This window comes from Caretta caretta, chromosome 10, assembly GCF_965140235.1.
Source record: "Caretta caretta isolate rCarCar2 chromosome 10, rCarCar1.hap1, whole genome shotgun sequence".
NCBI classification, from domain to species: Eukaryota; Metazoa; Chordata; order Testudines; family Cheloniidae; genus Caretta; species Caretta caretta.
Window position 1 is genome coordinate 64151808 of NC_134215.1, and position 19942 is coordinate 64171749.

The following is a 19942-nucleotide window of genomic DNA, read 5'->3' on the forward strand; positions in this document are numbered from 1 at the left end:
GTTTTTGATGAGGCATTTTCCAACAGAAAATTGTTTTCTGGCCAGCTTTAGCTGGCACAGACCCTGGGTGAATCACTTGATTTTAAAATAAGTCCAAACCCCTATGTAAGCAGGGACTATTTTGAAAAGAGGCTTTTTTTCTGACCATGTCTGTATTGTTATCAGCAGGGGGCTAAGAGGCACAAGGTAACACTGACATGCTAAAAGAGCCACTAAAGTAATGTCCAAACTTCAGCCAGCTCTCCCTTCTCCAAATATTAAGAATGTTGCTAAAGGTTATTTGTGCCATTTGTGGAAATCTGTGTGTGTCTGTGTGTATTTAGTTCCTTTTCCTTTACCTGATCTATTTACTTTTAAATGGTCCGTAGTTCTGCTTATTGTTTATTTGGTACAATTTTGGGACTCTATCACCAACCAAACATTCATTTTGATTTGTTAACTAATTGTCTAAGCTTACTCCTGGTTTGATTCTTCACTCTTTCAGGCTTTTTATTTTGGGTGATTTTGAAATTTATGCTGATGCTTCAGAACATCCACTTTTACAAAGGATTAATGATTTGTCGAATCTCCTTAGTTTATCAAATTATGTTAATTTTCTTTCTTGTAAAATGGGCCATATATTAGATTTGGATATCTTACTTAATCTTTATCTCAGCCATATAACACACCTTATCCTTCTCATTCATTTTCCCATTGACTGACTAAAGGTTTCTCTCCCTTTCCTTTCTTCTCCTGTGATATTTGCTAGCCATTCTGGGCCCAATCCTGTCTTGGGACCAGACAAGTGGTTCCTTATACCCAAGCACAGTCCTGTTGAAGTCAGTGTATCGCCACACAGGCAAAACTCTTTATGGACTTATATGGCTTCATCATTTTTCTTCCTCTTTATTTTGCATAACTGATGAGCTATTATAGTTTATCCTGTGCCAGTTTAGCTGATGGCATTGCCCTTTGAGGGCCAACAAGAGATACCTGTCACAGAGAGTTTGAGTGTGTGTTACTTATGTCAGATGATTAGGGCTGCCCACAAGGAAAACAAGGGTGGATATTGATCTGCTTGTGGGAGCACAGGGCAAGATCAGAGACTTGTATATTAGATTCTCAGCTCTGCTATTGATTCGCTGTTTAGCCTTGGGCAAGTCACAGATAAAATAAATACAATACTTGTCTATATCGTATGGCAGGATAAGTTTATTTGTGTGGGATTCTCATTTTCAGATCTGAATCAGAGTGTGTCTAAATTTTTGGGGATCCCACAAGGCCCCACCTCTTCTTAGAGTTTGTTTGTATCACTGGCAACAGCCATGATGAGCACCAGTGAGGGCAGCGCAGGCTACCTGAAGACAGGACCCCACATGGGCCTGGCTGCCTATGGTGGGAGCGTTTCTCAAGTGCGGCTACCAGTGGCTTTTCTTGTGGTCACAGCCTCCTGGGCAGTAATGGGGGTGGGGGGTGCAGGGGAGGAAACAAGCAGCGGCCCCAACCCTGGGGCTGCCAGCAGGGATTGGGCCCTGTCCCTCTCCGGAGCCACAAATGTCCAAGGAGAAGGCAGCAGCTGTGAGTTCCCCACCTTCCTGGGGGCAAGGGCTCTGGCTTCAGCCCTGGGGTGGTGGGCAGCAGGCTCCAGCTGCATGGCAGCAGGCTCTGACCCCCGGCTGCGGGTTCTGCACCTCCCTCATCACCCCTGGCCCCTGCCGCCTCCCTACTTACCTCCCCATCTAGGGCTTAATTTGTCCCCTGGCTTGCCAGGGCCGAATAAATCTGCTGTCAAAAGTGATATTTGTATGCTTGCTAATATTACTTTTCATTGCCTCCCAGCTAGCTAGCAAGTCTGCTGCTATGAAAAGTGATATTAACAAATATATAAATATCACTTTTCACAGAAGCAGACTTACTAGCTAGCAAGTCTAAAGAAAAAAAAGCAATCAAAAAAACAAAAGAAACAACAACAAAAGATAACATGCAAAGCACCTTATTTATGTTTCTATTCTATATAGGTCCAGTAAAGAATAGAGACAAAACTGTACACTATTTTTATTGTTGAGTCTGCAAAAAAACCCTACACAAATAAATTACAATGATTTGAACATGTATCTGTGCATATTTTTGTTTTTCCGAAAGTTAATTAAGTATTTTAGGAAAAATTATCAGAGTGGCCACCAAAAAATTTGTTGTGAGAACCCCCTAGCATGCCCTCTGCAAGGAATCTGACAGCCAGAGAAAAGTCCCCTCCTAGAAATCTGGTAACCAAGGGGGTACAGAGAGACAGGTCCACTTCTGATAAGTAGAAAGCTGGCCTAGGAGGGAAAGGGGAGTATGACTGACCATCCCTGGTCTCTTCTAGTGGGGGGGATTTAGCATTCACACCCAAGCCCAAAAGACCAGAGGCTGGGGTAGGAAATACTCACAGGTAGATTTGCAGCTGGTGAAGAGTTCAAAGACCCTGCAAAAGAAAGGCAGAGGTGGCAGGAGGGATCTCAGCTGTCCACTCACAGCACCCCATTCTGACGGAAAGTCTCTCTGTAAGAAAATGTTGTTTTGCCACATTAAAAGTTTCTGCAGGAACATGTCACTTGGCGTGAAATTTAATAATAATTAAAAAAAAAAACACAGAAAAACCTTCAATTTTGACCTTATTCAAATAAAAGATTTTAATTTTTCTCTTTGAAATGACTTTTCATTTCATTTTTTATTTTATTACATCATAATTTGTAATATAAAATAAGAAAAGTCAAAATTATAACTACAATTTGTATGAAGAAAAATGTTTTGATTAACCCAAAATGAATTTTTTCAAAGAAAATTTTGTTTTGTGGGAAATTAAAGGAAACTACTGGGGGGAGAGGGGTTTCAGCCAGCTCCAGTGCAAATTTGGTCCTGAGCTGTTTTGAAAATTTGGTCTATGGTTCCTGATCCTGCCAACATGTAAGTGTGTACTTAGCTTTTGACTTAATTGGGAGCACTCATATTAAGCACGTGGAGAGATGTTGGCATGACTGAGGCTATAGAGAATCCCCAAGTCTCAAAAGTGATATAATATTTAAGAAATCCACAGTTTGGTGGTTTTTATTGATTTTTTTCTGAAAAGTGTCAGTAATTTTCAAAGTTATATCTATTTAGATTTCTTATGCCCTACCCTAATTCCACCATAGCATGTGAGCTTCACATACCAGTACCAATGAATGTACCTTGGCAACACCCCATTGAGCCATTGAAGCGTTGCTGTGCCCACATTTAAGAGAGGGTGACTTGCCAAAGGTCACACTGAAAGTCTGTGGCAGAACCAGGAACTGAACCCAGCTCTCCTGAATTCCAGACCAATATTTTGACCACAAGATCATCCTTCCTCCTTTTGGCAACCCAAAAAGCACATTTTTGCCAAATTTCCTATTTCTAAACACAATAAGCTTTAGAAATTCAGGGCAGTGAGCCTCCAAAATTCAAAAAACTTCATGTCTGACACAGACCCCCCAATCCTTATGCATTAGTTTGCTTCCCATTCCTGCCCTGTGAGTAGAGCTGTGAGAACAGAAGTTTGTTTGTGTTTTTTATTCGGTGGCTAAACCGAAAAATGGACTGTTGGGGGAGGGATTTCAAATTATCCAGTGAAACAAAAAATTAGAAAAAAAAATAATTTTGAGTCAAACAAAACATTTCATTCAATCGGAAATAAAACTTTTTATTTCGTTTTTGGGTTTTTAAACCTTTTTATATATAATATAAATTGCAGTAAAATTCAAAGCAAAAAGATGTTTTGAACTGTAAAATCAAAACAGTTTGTCCAGATAAAGCTTTCAATTTTTTTTAAACTTTCTTCTTTTTTTTTTTTTCCTTCCCCTGGCTGAAACAATTGGCAGATTCAAGCTGAAGTCACAAATAGGTTTGATCAACCCAAATCTGCATTTTTTGGCCCTCCAAAAAAGGTCTTGTGTGAAAAATTTCACATAGCTGTACAGGTGGGAAGCTACCAGTCTCCAGCTACATACCTCTGATTATGTATATATACACACACCTCTCAACATCCGTCTCCTCTTCCTCCCCTGCAACCTCTCCTCTTCCTGCTATTCATTTTATTTTACTCTTTTTTCCTTTCACCTACTACCCTTCCTCTATTGCTTTCCCCTCCCATCTTAATGTTCCTCTTCCCCACCCTCCTCTCCTTTCAGCCGCTTACTTTCTATCTCTGCTCTCTCCCCTTCCCTAACTGTCTCCTTCCGTCCCTAGCAGCAATCTTGATGAACATCCCATTTGCACAAAACTCTGAGTTTTTTGTGAAGAAAATAAGTAAGATCAGACAAACTCCCTGTCACAGGGTGGCACTGGCCTTTTAAGGGTACATCTGTCCAGCCCATGGCAGTGAGCTCTCAGCCGAGGTCAACAGACTTGGGCTCACAGGCTCATGTTACCTAGCTAAAAATTGCTGTGTAGACATTAAGAAAAGGAGTACTTGTGGCACCTTAGAGACTAACCAATTTATTTGAGCATGAGCTTTCGTGAGCTACAGCTCACTTCAAAACATCTGATGAAGTGAGCTGTAGCTCACGAAAGCTCATGCTCAAATAAATTGGTTAGTCTCTAAGGTGCCACAAGTACTCCTTTTCTTTTTGCGAATACAGACTAACACGGCTGTTCCTCTGAAACCTGTGTAGACATTGAGGTTCAGGCTGGAACTTGGGCTTTGAAGCCTAGGGAGGGGAGCTGACCTTGCTGCAACTTAAAAGTGCTATCTTCACAGCTATTTTAGTACAGTAGTGTGAGGCCCAGGCTTAGTAGCTCATTGCTGCTGACTGTGTAGATTTACCTGAAGAGGAAGGAGGCTTGTGCATCTGTGACTGGTCATTTGATGCCCAATTAGGTTTAAGAGAGGGCACCTGGGCCCTAGAATGAAGCAGACCTGGTGAGACAGAGCCTTGGAGAGTCAGGGAGGGCCAATGAATGTTGCTTGAAGCAAAGAGCTGAAGGAGAGCAGTAACTGGGAACCGCCAGTGAGGAGCTTGGAGGAAGCTGTTGGTGAGCACTGGCTAAATCTGTGGACCCCTGATAAGTGGGAGGCTTGGGCAGTGGCCCCTAGGAAAAGGGGAAGATCCAACTTGGTCAAGGAAGCCAAGCTCAGAAGCCAGAGGGTTGTTGCAGGAGGGTAGGTCCCCTATGTAGGGATAGAACTCCAGATAGGGAAGCTTGGAGAAGTGGAGCACTGCAGGATGGGGAGCACTTGGGGTAAAAGTGAAGTGTTGTAGGAAGAAACACTCTCAAGTTGGGGGACCTGAAAGGTGGAGACCTGGATCAGGAGCTATAAAGGAACTGAAAACATAGTGCTGCGATTGACTTTTTTGGTGGGTGACTTGGAAGTGATGTTCCCAGAGAGGGTAATGGAAAACCCCTAATATCTTTATATGTTTACTGTGGGAATTGGAGAGTGGTTTTATTACAAGATTTCTGGGGAACTATGAATAAATTATGACCAGAGGTGGACTCTGTATCACACACTGAGTGACTATGTTCTTTTCATGGGCAGATAAAGGGAAACTGAGGCAGATACAGCCTGCCACAGGTCACCCCAGGTGGGGGTTGCCTTATGACACGCCATAGTTTTGATGTTCAGTTTTTCTTTGTTGCCATTATCAACTTGTTTCCCTAAATTTATCCACTTCATTAATGATGAGACTACATTTATTATTCAGAAAAATACCTCAAATCAGCTGATTCATTGATCCTTGTTTGCCTTGCTTTAAATAAGTCATATCCATTCCTAGGGCTCTTCACCAGTCTAGTTTATATTCCTGCTTACTCAGGGTCAGCTTTCACCTCATTAGAACATGGCTGCAATTACTATTATAATTAAAGAGCTCAATTAATTGGACTAGATTCAGTTAGTTTTCGTCCGGTCTCTTACCTCCTGTTTATTTCAGTGGCAGGTAAGAAGGGCGTAGTGAAACAGCTTTTGCAGCAGTGGCATATATTTGATTTTATCATTAAGTCTTAGTTTTCAGATCTCATCTCATATTGGTGAAACTCAGGAGTAACTCCAATCAAGTAGTGGGGCCAATTTATCCCTGTGTCATAAGTGAGTTCAGTGCAGGGCTTGGAGGCCTGATGCAGATGAGCACCACTCTAACTTTTATGTGGCTGCCAACGGCTCATAGAATCTATTGCAGCAGCCAGGAAGAGCTAGTATGCAACAGCAGTCTGGATAGACCTCCTGCACCAGGGTCTCCTGTGGAGGAAGTCATAGAGTCAGCCAAACTGGCTCTACAACAGACAGGGATGTCCCCTGTGTTGGTGGAAAGAGCCAGCTTGATGGTTCCACCACATCACTAAAGCCAGCACAAATTTATACTGATGTAAAGCCAGTGTGTTTTGAAGGTTGAAGTGTGTTTTGAAGATTGAAGGTTTATTTCTGCCCCCTCAGCGGGCACATGCAGACAGCAGCCACCTGCCTTCCCAGAGTCTTTTCCCAGGCCTAGCAGGCGAGCAGCTGTATCCAAGGGAGAGGACATTAAATAAGAGTAACATGTCATGAGGAGTGGGCTGTACCTGTCTATCTGTCCAGCTGTGCATACATTTCTCCCGGGAGGGGCCGTGCAGCGGCTGGGTGGGCTGGTTTAGACTGGTATGGACCTCACATACACAGGTGTAAATTTTGGATAATTCCATTGAAGTCATGGGTGTTGCAATGGTGTAAATCTGCAATGGGAGGTGAATTAGGCCTTTAGTCTGGCTTTGCACCAGCTCGTAGAGTTGAAACTACTCGGTTGCAAATATGCAGACATGCCCTTCCTGCATCTGGTTACCACAGAGTTATGATGCCATTTACCTGTTCATAAACTTTTTGTGGCTTATAATGCTACTAATCACAGTCCTTTCTTTTTCACCTGGGATTTTGGTCTGGTTCATCAAGCTTCGTTTATCTGTTTTCTGTTGTTGTTTGTCTCATGCCATTTATCTGGGGAATTATTATTGCAAACTACCGACTGACATTTGTGGTCCCTTTTTATTTTTCATTTACAGTCTTCCCTTGAGTAAAATCATTGTTTGCGGTGTCATTGGTATGCAGAAAATACTCAAATATACTTTCCAATCCTTACAGATCTTGTGAAGCAGTTGATGTTTTGCATAATTTTCTATGTGATATTCAATCATAGATGTCTTCAAATTCCCTTAAACCTAGTAGGTAAAATATAATCAAGCTCTTATTGAATGCCTGGGTTTCTATTCAAAGATTTCTAGTGTTGCACCTTGGAAGCGGACCATCCAGGAAAGAAATATCAGCTTTTTGCTTTTTTGTTGTTAAAGATTTTGCTTAACTGTTTTGGCACTGTGGTTATCATTGGTTTATTTTGGCTTTTTACCCTTACGTTTGACCATGCAAGAATCTTTTTTTTTTTTTTAAATTGTCTGATCTTTTTGCAAAAAAAACTCATGGTTTTAACCTTCATCAACAAGGAAAATGGCCTTCTTGTATGATCAGTGCAGTCTCTCCTGTACCACCCAGGTTTAGCTGTGTACAGTTTGCACGTCAGGGCCGGCCCACAACATTTTGGCACCTGAGGCAGGGAGCTCAAATGACACCCCCATTTCCCCTCGCTTAGGCCAAAACTTTAAAAGGTCTCAGTTCTGCCTTCTTCCTGTTTTACTCCTCTCATGATACTGCTCTGCTACCTACCCCAATAAAGGAGAACTAACAACTTAAAATGCCTTGTTCAAAAATTTTAAGTAACACTTACATTTGCTATTCAGGCGTTCGAAAGTTAACTTTTCTTGTCTGCATAGTAAACATTGGCATTTTTATCTGTTTGAATAATCAAAGTGGTGCTTTCCCTGCCTTCTTGGTTGCAAGGATTTGAACTGTTCCTGAGGTCCACAGTCAGGGCCAGCTCATGCTCTATTGAGATGGTTGCAAGGCCAACCAGCCTCTCCTGGGTCATTGTGGAGCGTAGATGTGTTTTTATTAACTTCAGTTTGGAGAAGCTGCATTCTCCACCGGCAACTGTGACAAGAATTGTTAGAAGTATGCGCAGAGCAACAAAAGCATTTGGAAAGAGGGCGGTCATCTTATTTGTGCACATATATTCCAGACAGCCTTTGGAGTTTACCCTGCTGAAATGTATCTTGAAAGGCTTTCAGTTCATCACCTAAATCACTCGCATCAATATTGCGCATGTCATCAAGTGTCAACACTGTCGCTAGTGCCCTGCATTGCTGGTGTAGGTCTTCTTCAGGTGTAGTGAGGAGTTTTGGAATATCGGACAACATCCCAAATATACTGCTGTGTTCCTTGAGCGGCATAAAATGTTCTTCAACTGACTGTATTTCACAATCTAGCACCTGGTTAAAGAATTCAACTTTGAATTGTTGTTTGGGGTCTCTTATGGGATTATCCCGTGCCTTGTAATCAAAATGTCGTCTTCTTCGGTGACTCTTGTATTCTTGAGTGGGTGGGAAAATAGCTTCAGTGTGAAGTTTCTCTGCCAACTTCTGTGCGCTCTTCAGAACATTTTGAAATCCCTCATCTGACTGGTAAGACTGTAGGTATGACTTTGTTTTGTCCAGTTGTTCCATTGCTCCAGATATATCAAGGTCAACACCTTGGAGTCTCTTGCTCACATTTATTTCAAACAGTATGTCATGCCACAACAATAAGCCACACAGAAATGTGAAGTTATGTATGTTTCTGGTGATTCCATTTCCCTCTGCCACTATTCTCTCACAAACAGTTCCTGTCATAGCATTATCCTCCATAATGGCAACTATGGCATCATCTATCTTCCCAGTTTGGTGTTTGATAGGCTTTATCGCCTCCATTTGACTTTCCCATTGTGTGGCACTCGGTGGTTTCAGTGTCAGAGAGGATGTTCCCAAATGTTGCTTCAAAATTTGCCATTGATGAGTTGATGCAGAGAAAAATACATAGATGCTTTGAATTACATTTAAAAAAAATTCAGCAGCCTCACTAGAAGCTAATACTGCATCACTGACCACCAAGTTCAATGAATGAGAGCTGCATGGGACAAAAAAGCTCAAGGGTTTAACTCTCGGATCCGTGTCTGCACTCCTCTGTTCTTTCCTCTCATGTTGGCACCATTATCGTAGCCCTGACCTCTTGTGTCAACTATCACAATTCCCGTATCTTCCAGCTTTTTAAGAAGCACATTTGTCATACCAGCTCCTGTAGTATCATCAATGTCAATAAATTCTAGAAAATGCTCTCCGACAGTCACCATTGCAGGGACATTTTCACTAGGTTCTGTTGTTGTTACAAAACACACCATTAAAGTCACTTGTTCCGTGTGGCTGATGTCAGGTGTGCAATCCAGAATAATAGAGTAATATCTTGTTGACTTCAGATCTGCCACAATCTTCTGTTTGACTTTTGTTGCCAGTAACTGTATGGTCTCATTTTGAATTGTTTTTCCAAGGTAGTGGTGTGTGTACATTTCTTGGGTGGCGACTCTTCTTAGATGCTCCTGGAGTACAGCATCAAACTCCACCATCAGGTCCACAATTTTAAGGAAGTTTCCATTGTTTGGCACATAAAGCTGATCTGAAGTGCCACGCAGTGCTAGGTTTTGGGTAGTAAGCATTCTCACAATGGCAATGAGCCTTTTCAGAACATTTTTCCAGTAAAGGGACTCTGATGCAATCTTCTCTTGATGCTGATCATCTATGGTGGTCGTTAACCTCAGTCTTATCTCAAGCTCTTTCTCCCTGTGGAATGCTCTCTGATGATTTGCTGCCTTCTCATGGCATGCCAGATTTCTAGCCAGATTTTTCCAGTCCTTTGTTCCTGTGGAACCCAATGTGGCTGGAACATTCGACTGGAAGAGTTTGCAACAAAAACAATATGCAGCATTCTGGATTTTTGAGTACATAAGCCATGGCCTCTCCACTCTGTCACCATTGGGAATTTCATGCCAGTAATGTGTTGGATGGAAACTTCTATTCTCATTATCTTTGGGGAACATGAAGTTTTTCACTTGCTGTTACCCATGCAGTACAAGGAAGTCCCTTAGGCTGCTGCTCAAGTGGGCCCACAGTCCTGGATCATCTAGATTTAAGGAACTAAGGTCAGCAGCAGCTGTTTCTTGTGCCTCCACCACACTCTTCTCTGATCTACACTTTTTTTCTTCAGGAATGTGCATGGTTACATCCATTTGAGATGGAGATATGGATGCTGCAGTAGCTGCCAGGTCACCTGCACTGTGACTAACTGGAAGATCAGGCATCTCCTCACCACTCACATCCTCGCTGGGGCCGGAAGGCTCACTATGAACATTTGTGTCTATGTATCTCAGGAGAGCTCCTTCCTGCTTAGATAGAAAAGCTTCCTTTGCTTTCTTTCTTTTTCTGAATGCTGCCCCAGAGGGGCGTTTTCTTCTTTCACTCATGACTGCTGTTCTGTGCCAGCTATAGTGGCTTTCAACACTCAATTGAAGGGAACAAATAAGGAAGCTGATAGCAGGGCCTGAGTGAGGGAAGATATCAGCATCTTAAAGGCCTAACTGGCTCCAACTACTTCAGTTGACTGCCTGTTCTCCTCAAGTGGGTTGAGGGAAGCAGCAGGAAACAGGAAGCTCCCTGAGAAGCTGGTGTTAATCAATCCAGGTTCATGGGGGTGCTAGAGAGGTACATAAGAGGCTCCTCCTCCTCTCTCTCCCTGCAGCTCCTGCTGCTCTCTGTTATTCCCTCTCATCTTTTCTCCTGCCTGCCTGTTATGTCTACTTCCTCCAGCACAGCACTCCACCATCTCTGTGCATCTAGAGCAGAGAGAATACGTATGCATCAGCTGTAGACACAATTTTCTACACTCTGGGTCCTAGTGGCACACCCCCACAATCTGGCACCTGAGGCGGCCACCTCAAGTTTGCCTCATGGTAAGGCCAGCCCTGTTGCAGGTTATGTGCAAATCATCTCAAAATTTTTGTTAATGCATGATTCTCGTCCCACTTGAACTGCTTGTATACCAGGATTCCACTGACTAATCAGGGTTACTCCAGTTACACTATTGTAAGAGGAGAATCAAGCCCTATATGTCCCTAACTTTATAAGGATGAAGGCAGCCTCGTTTATATTGTTATAAGCAGCGAAGTTGGGGTGGTGGAGATGGGGGGCGGGAGATCTTCGGAGATTCAATTACTTTCCCCTGTTCCTGTTGCACCCCATTTCTAGCCTTTCTCAAACACTCCACTCTCCATCGATCACCCGGAGCCAGATGCACAGAATGAGAATGATCTGGTGACAAGGGTCATTGCCAGTATATTTTAGCACGCACATTAACTGATCTATCTTAGTAGTCACCTCCTTGCTGGTCTTTTTGTGGGGACCTTCACAGCTGGGATCTGATCTCCCAATAGTTTTGGTATAAACTAATGCAGAGCTGGAATATGACTCTTGTAATGCAAGTATGAAATGTGTGCTCAGTAAAATATGTAACTGTCTTTAACACTTTCAGAAGCAAAGATTCTTCCTAACAGCTCGAAATACTGTAATTACATGTAAGGAGGTACCTCTTAATCCAAAATCTATAGGTACACTGCCAGGTATCTTGTAAAATCCGCTTTTGTGCGTGTGTGCTCATACATTGTAAGAGGTTTTTCAGGCTATGCAGGGAGCCATATGGGAGTATCTCAAATTAGCCAACCCCTTACATTTTAATTATTTTTAGAAAGCTGCTAGATAATTGCATTCATGGTTGAAGTATGTGTAAGGACAGTGAATGATTTCCACTGGTCAGAGTAATAGCACTGAAACATTAGCAAGAATAACGTATGATGCCATAGTTAATTTACTACTTATTTTAAATCTTTTTTTAAAGAAAATTTGCTGCCTGTCTCACCAACCCCTCTCCATAATGTCTGTTTCTTCCCTCCTCCCCCCAGTTATTTGATGCTACACCCAGGTCCTTATTTTATATATTTCATTTAATATTAACATGAGTGTTATGAAAAACCTTGTGTAACAACCCACCATTGTTAACCTTATCACCATCCTATCTGCTGCTTGCTTCTGTTGTTCATGTTATATTGTTTTGAACAATATATATATTGTTTTGAACAATTACTTCATTTTGCTTTACAAAACGATTTTCTCTATAAATTGTCATCTCCGAGTTGGAACTGAGCAGCTGGGTGAGGGAAGGATGGAGTTAAAAATGGCATGGGCTTAACCTTCAATAAAATATATCTAATGAGAACAGAAGGAAGAACGAACAAAATAAATGCACATCAGAAAGCTGTGATATTGGCTGAAACCAAACTTATTATCTGAAAGTACCCCTGCCTGGTGTTCCTGATTTTAAAAATACTGAGACATAACTGGGAGCTAGGAGATCTGGATTTTATTTATGACGTAGGTTCTTTATGTGCCTCAGTTTCCTCATCCATGAAATGGGGATAATATTTCACTTCCACTCAGGGTACTGCCAGTCTTATTTAATATGCTTTGATGGCCTCAAATGTAAAGGGCTGTATGAACCAAATTTGGCTTTGTTCCACTGGTGTAAATCCAGAATCAGAGACTTACTTTTGAAAAGGAGAGCAGGCTCTCTACATACCAAGTATTATTATTATTATTATTTATTATTAGCCATAATAATCACAAATCAGTTTAATGTATAGGTTTTAATTTACAAAAATTGAGATTTCTGTGAGATAGTCTCAGAGGGCATGAAACTACAAATATGCAGGAGTGCAGAAATGTAAAACTGTGCGGTTACTGAGCCATTGTCAACTTACAAGTGGAAACTTTCCTTAATAAAATAACAAAACATTTGAATGATCTAGAAATGTTAGAAGATAAACTTCAGAATGTTTGTCAGTTACGAAAACACAGGCCTTTATGGGATAAAACTGTAGAGTCTTATGCTTGCATTTATAAGAGAAACAAACATTTTATTGAATCTATAAGGACCATGAATTTATTGATATTAAGTCTGCAGTTTCGAGTGCTGCTATGAATCTATTACAGTAAACTGTGGGGATTTTTTTGTATTCATGGCACGTATCCAGTCTTTTTTGTGGGGGAGGGGGGGAAATGCCCTAATTTGGTCTAAGTTGCTATTATTTGACTGAAATATGTCCTATAAACCAGAACACATTGGATATTAAATATTGACTTTTCCGTTGGAAAGACTGATTCATTATCTAGCAGAAATTACACTATAGTAAACGTCCACAAGAAAATAGAATCTTTAGTCCTGTATAATTCGTGTTGAAAACTGAAGTTTACAATAGTAGTTATGCCTTTCAGATCTTGCCTTCTGTTCACTCTGATACCTTCCATTACCTGGTGCTAGATGCTCCCTGTCAGGCATTGTTGTTTAAATAATATTTGTAATCTAATTTAAACTAGCTGTGAGTGTTAAACTGTTTGAACAATCACTGCTACTAGTTTGCTAAAAGTGGCATCACATTTTCTAATTTTCTGATACCAAGTGCAGCCATCAAACAAGTGCTGGAAATTGGCCTTGGAAACTTTTGTTGGGGGTGCTAACAAAAATATATGGAATTGCACAATTTCAAGAATGAAAATGTTGCAGTCTTTTACTTAATCGCCTATATACAAGGCTTTTTTTTTTCTTTGCTTTTTTTTTTAAAATAAAAACTAATGGGATTGGATCCTCATCTGTGCTCGGTTCACAGTTGGAGTAATGGAGCATGATGGGAAAGATGGCGCTAAATAATTTGTACGCCTCCCCAGATCCTGGGCTTCCTGGGGTCTGAAGTAGCCCCTGGCATAAGCTAGAGCAACTCTGTGTTTACTCCAATTTACGGCAACAGAAATAATCCAGCAGCCCAGATTGCTGGAGGGCAGGACGCTCTGGCCCTCGCCACAACCCAGTCTTCCAAGTATACCGCTAAGCAAAGAGCAGAGGGATCAGGTGACATAAATCAAGTTAAAAGCCACCAGGTGATTTCCTTACATCAGAGCAATTCCATGCGGTACAGTGCAAAGGAGATTTAACAAGGGCCAAGAATCTGGCTCATTACATACATATGTATTTTTATATATATATAAAATAAATGGTATATAATGCTAATCATGCAATGTCTAGGTTTGGGCACAAAAATTAAAACAAACAAGACAGCCATAAAATCAACCAAATTATTGGGAGGCAATTTTGGAGACAACCTCTAAAGCTCAGGAACATTCTATCATCAGCATCCAGAACCACATCAGCACTTTTCAGCACTTTAAATAAATAAATAAATAAATCAGACCCTTTTAAGTCTTTCAAGTAGGGCACCAAAGAATCACTACTTACTTTTGGCCCAAAATCCTAATATTAAAACATGTGGTACACCCTAAGGAGACTCAGAAGTAAAGGCCTCTAATGATGTCACTATTGATCACTAAGAGGAAGTGAGCCTGTCCTTATTCCAGACAGTACCGTAATAGACAGGAAGTAAACTAAAATAACATTGTAATCAGCAGTATCAAAGGCTGCCAAAAGTCTAAAAGGGATATCATGTCTGGTGCAACTCAAAAGAAATAATTATAAACTTAAATGCCATCTTTTAAAGAGACCATTCTCTTTCCCTACATATGTTATCTGGGCCAAAAATATTATGTTCTGAACTGGAAAATCATCCAGATGTGTGTTTAAATTTATATCCACCTGCTTGTCATCAAGAAATTAAAACAATATTTGACACACACAAATTTGGCTTCCTTTTTAGAGACTCACAACAAGGATTACTTGAAGAGCTGGTTAGAAAATGTTTGGGGTTTTTTTGTTTTTGGTGTGTTTGTTTGTTCCCCTGCAAACCTTCAACAAAAACAAAAACGATCATTTTGCATTGATGTTTTTCTTCAAAAGTTAAGGTTTTTGTCATAAAATTGAAAAAAAACAAAAAATTCTGTCTGGGGGATTAATCATTGAAAATAGTTGTAATAAAAAAAAATCATTTTAGGGGGTGGGGTTCAGTTTCTTAACAACCCTTCCAAAACATTTTTGTTGACACTTCCTGCAGAAATTTCCATTCTGACAAAAAGACCATCATTTTTTAAAAAAAGAAAATTCAAACAAAAAATTGTAGCCAGTTGCTTTTATATTGTGCTCTCTCTGCTGATTCTACAACATCACTTACCAGGTTAGCAATAGCCTCTGGGTTGGGTTTACATCAGTAATACTGGTGCATAAAGCAAAGGTGAAAACAAAAAATAGCAATTTTAATATCACCTCCCTTTTAAACACAGGAACAAAATCAGGGCCAAATCTACAACTGGCCTCCAGTAGATGGCTTGCAACATTTTTGTTTGCCCATGTTTTTTCATGCACACGCTCAAACTAGTACATGAACGTCCGATAGCTGTATGCCTCGCTACCTAATTTATGCAAGCAAATGTGAGCTCTGCAGAATGTCACCAGTCAGTTGAAAAAGTGATTATCTGATGGAAATGCATTTCCCTACCAACTATGCTTTCTATTTTGAAACTTCTAAAAGGCAATTAAGCCCGGTATTTTAAAAAAACAGAGAATTTATATATATTCTTTACTTCATCTTAACTTGACTGCTTCCGTTTTTTTATTTGTGAGTATTCCAGCAACTTCCCTTGAATGTTGCTTTTAAGTACAGAATTCATCAGGTGCTGAAAATAGCTTCCCAGACTAGGTGAGTCTTTCCATTGTATTACCCCTATTTGAAAAGAACCTAATTGGTCTACAGTAATAATACGTTAGATTTTAAAATCCTGATACCAACTTACAAGGCTTTGTATGTCTTGGTTCTGTCTTTTGGAGACTTAATCAAGGGGCTTTGTTCCTCTTCTTAAATAGCTTTTATCTATTCTACTTGTACAGACAATCTAATGGATCGTATCCATTTACTCACTGTACTGCACAGCAATGAAATGTGATTCCTTTATGTTTTATAACTCCAAAATGCTGTCTATTTTTAGGTCAAAATGAAAAATCCATTTGTCTTATTTAGCTTTTTAAATATTTATTTTATTGTATTTTACATCTTTGTGCATTTGCCCTAGGGCATTTGTACAAAACGTGCTGTTGAAATGTGCATATGGTTGATTTGAGTTTTAAGGCTGACACAACAGGACTCAGGTTTCACTCTCTGAAAAACTACAGGAAAATGATCCGGACTTGGTAGAGAAAAGGGAATATTGCATTTGCAGTGCAGGAAGAATTAGCATTCCATTAAAAAGGAGAACACGATGAAACATTAAAAGAAAAAAATGGGCCAGATTCTTAGCTGGAGCTATGCTAATTTATGCCAACTGAAAATCTGTCCCAGTATTTTTACTGCGGTCTGTAACCTGGGGAGTGAGCATAGAAAGACAAACCAACAACTGTTTGTTTCCTTTTCAGCTGAATGCCTACATGCATAAAAATGATGATTATTATAACTGAGATGCAACAACAGACTCCCAAGCTGAAGTCTTCCTAAGACATCCCTCCATAGGCCAGTAGTAAACTAACATAGTATAAGGGATGGAAAATTTGGTCTCCAGGACCATGCTAATTGAACACTGTAATCCTGATTCTGCAGTCCTTATTTAGGTGGAATAATACTTACTCACATAAATAGTCCCATTGATGCCTTTATAACCTTTGTATGCCTTTGTAGTGGGCCAGATCTTAGTCATGACACCGTTTTTACTCCGTCAAAATTCCCACTGTAACCTACCTTGTCTCTCTCCTAGTCTGGGACCAACACCGCAAACATTGTAATCAAGGGAGTTTTGTGTGAATAAGGATTTAGTAAAAACTGAGGGCTGCAGGATTTGAGCCAGTGCAGTTGCTTTGAAGAAGGCTATGCTTCCTGCCCTCTCAGCTAGAACTTGGGTATTGTGAGGGAGCCAGTTATTCCAAGGAAGTTGGCAAGCAAGCACGACAAAAATAATAGAATTAGAAGGGGGAAAGGACTTTTTGCAATTAAAATGGCAAGTACTGGCATTTCTAGTATGTGGCAGAGATCCTGCACGTTTTACTCCGGAGTAACAAAGAAAAGAGCTGTGTATGTCACCATGGAAATGTGAATGGAGCTCCTTTTACAAACAGAAATGTATGCCATCCCTTTCTACTCAGAATGTTTTGTAGTGGGGTACAACAGAAGAGTGGTATGTCTGTAATAGAAAAGATATGAAAATGTTGTTGTATTACTTTGAAGCCATAATATTTTTATTATGTTATATATTAATATTCAGTTTGAGTAATACAAGACAAAAATTCTAATGTGTGTGGACCTTTTAAACTATTCAGTGAAAAAATCCAGTATTAGTAACCAACAACATAAAATGGCAGAGATCTAAGTTGGAGCAAACAGCATAGAATGAAACACAAAAAAGGTCAAATGTGTTTATCAGTAGGGTGTTTCCCCCCTTACCCAAAAACTGCATTTCAGATTTCCAAAGCCTTTTATTTGATATAATCTCCTATTTATTTTCTGTCACATTTTAAAGGGTTTAATTAACTACAGTAAGTATAGAAATGTAATATTTATACAATGCACCATTACAGTAGGAAATTGAATAGATAACAGTTCATATGCAGCTTCCCATACATTATTATCAGCCATTTCATAATAGTGATCCTAAGGAAATGGAAAAATTACCTTATTTTTCCTCTGTCTTCTCCATTGAAAAAGAGGAAGGGTTATTTACTTGTTTCTGCTGTCTCTGGAGAGGAAGTCAAATGGTGTGCAAAGAAGGGATGGAGAGAATTTCCTGTTCTTTATAGCAGTTCTGTGATGTAGTTGCAGGGAGAGACTAGCTAGGAAGCTGCCAAGGCCGTGAAACTCCTGTGCAGTTGGAATTAGGAGGTAATCAAGTGTGGAAATGGGTCCAGAAAGAGAACCGTTATTTTGGGGAGTGGGGAAGAGACTGCTAGAACAGCATATTTTTATCCTGTCCCCCCATCCCCCCACTCTCAAACCTCAGGAAATCAGTCAACATTTTAATAAGTAGAATAACGTGCTGAGGAGAACCTGCCAAAAGGAGCAGATTCTGATTTCATAACTTGCTTACATGTCTAAGTTCTGGTGAAATGCTATGATGTTTTACAATTGTTCAGGTAATTTAATAAGACTGTCATCAGATTTAGTGGACATCATGGATTTGTAGGCTAGGCTACCTGCCTTGGACAGACTATAGGGAAAATGCAAGACTGGTAAGGACACTTCTGTACAGCATGTAGGCAAATTTAACTCTGAAACTTTTCACTGTTTCTCCCTGAACTGGCTTCTCTCTCTACTTGAAAGACAGCAAAATCTTCACTGTGGTTGTACATGGTCTTCCCAGAGAAGGTAACAAACAGCAATATTAATCATAAGCTCAAAAACTCTTAGCTAACGTTACACTTTTAGAATAGATATGTAGGTTTTGTAGTCCTCCTTTCTGGACTGCAGAGCCAGATGAATATCATAAAATATTTTCCATAAGCAGTTGCTTGAATTTAAAAAAGAATTTATATTGGATATTCTTACACAAATGATGTGGGAAGTTCATTTCTAGCTCATAAGCTTGACTATTTGAATCAAAAGTATACAGTAGATGAGCAAAAGGGATGGGGTTCGCAAAACCCCTTGCCAGACTCCTAGTAGATTTATTTGCTTGGGGTACAATTTAAACTTAATTTTCTCATATCACAGTCACAAAATTTAAGTCTGTGTAAATATGGTCATAGTTGTGAAGTTTGTGGTCAGATCCTTTTTTGGTTTAATTGCCCATTTCCACCCCATCCCCATTACCCCCCCCCCCGCCCCCCCGCCCCAGGAATAAGGTTTAGAGACAGTACTGTGGCTCAGAATGGAAAAAGTTTTAATATTCCCTAATCCTGCTTATTTTCTACCTTTCCCAAACACATACAGAGCCCAGTAGCTTCTTCAAAGCATGCTCCTGATTTATTTTCATACACTCAGAGAACAGAAACAGTACAAGGTGACTTACAGATCAACAACACCTAACCCACACCACTCAAATTTTGAATATGAAGTTTAAAACATTTTTGGGGAACAGTTTGTGATCAATGCACAGTGTAATTTATTTTAAAAGTTGCAAAAACAATTGAGTAATTTTGATTAACAAAGAAATTAATAGAAATCGTGAGCTGCTTGAGGAACTTCCATTATCAGAAAAAAATCACTAAATGAGTAATTACCTCTCAAGGATAATTATTACGATTGCCTAGCACCTATATTGGCTTATTAAAACTTGTTCAGGAGTGACCATTACCATATTTATTATGCATGTTCATAAATTCATAAAAATTCTCAAATTTTTGATTTAGGCAAAATTCGGATTAGGAAAAAGGCAGAGTACTAAAAGACAATAATAACCACTTATATTTTATATAATTATTTTTGTCACAATAGTGACAAGGTAGTGTTCTATGTTTTAACCCATTATTGAAATGCAGCCAGCTTTGAAATGAAACAGGGCAGCTCTTCAATACCATGTAACAATACTACACAATAGTAAATAGAAAGCATTTACTTTATCCAGCTGACAATATAGGATCATTTTAGGTAGGCAGAATGTTGGAATTTGGCTAGGACACAACAGCTCTTATGAAAAATTCCGTGGGAGCTTTAATGATCATGTTAGCAGAGACATAAAAATAGATGTCTCTGCTAAAAGTTGGAACTTAAAGTATAGTATTGACCCTTTAGCATTATAATAGGGTATTTGTTCAATCAGTACCTACTCAGAGAGTGCAGTACTGCCTCCTGCATTTGGAACAATATACTTTCTACCTACCGAACCTAGATTTTCATTGACTTCTCCTAATCAAATAATAAGACTGGTATTGCTTAGCTTATGAGATTGTTATAAGTACATGGACATCCTGTAGTGTCTTGAAGTTACACTGATACACAGATGGGCCAAATATTTGATAGCAACTTTGCAGTGAATAATGTGCCCGATATCTTTATGTGACACCAAAAATCCTAGAATTTTGCTAGGATACAAAAATGACTCTTGGATGAAA

General features: G+C 39.8%; 1 long non-coding RNA gene across 1 annotated transcript in view; it reads right to left on the bottom strand.

Moving 5' to 3' along the window:
- Nucleotides 1–17718, bottom strand: part of LOC142073395 (uncharacterized) — a 138276-nt gene extending 120558 nt beyond the window's left edge. Inside the window, exons 1-2 of the long non-coding RNA XR_012670244.1 lie at nucleotides 17568–17718; nucleotides 2409–2520 (exon numbers count right to left, since the gene is read on the bottom strand). This is a non-coding gene — a long non-coding RNA (uncharacterized LOC142073395). The remainder of the gene's footprint in view (nucleotides 1–2408; nucleotides 2521–17567) is intronic.
- Nucleotides 17719–19942: the final 2224 nt, after the last annotated feature.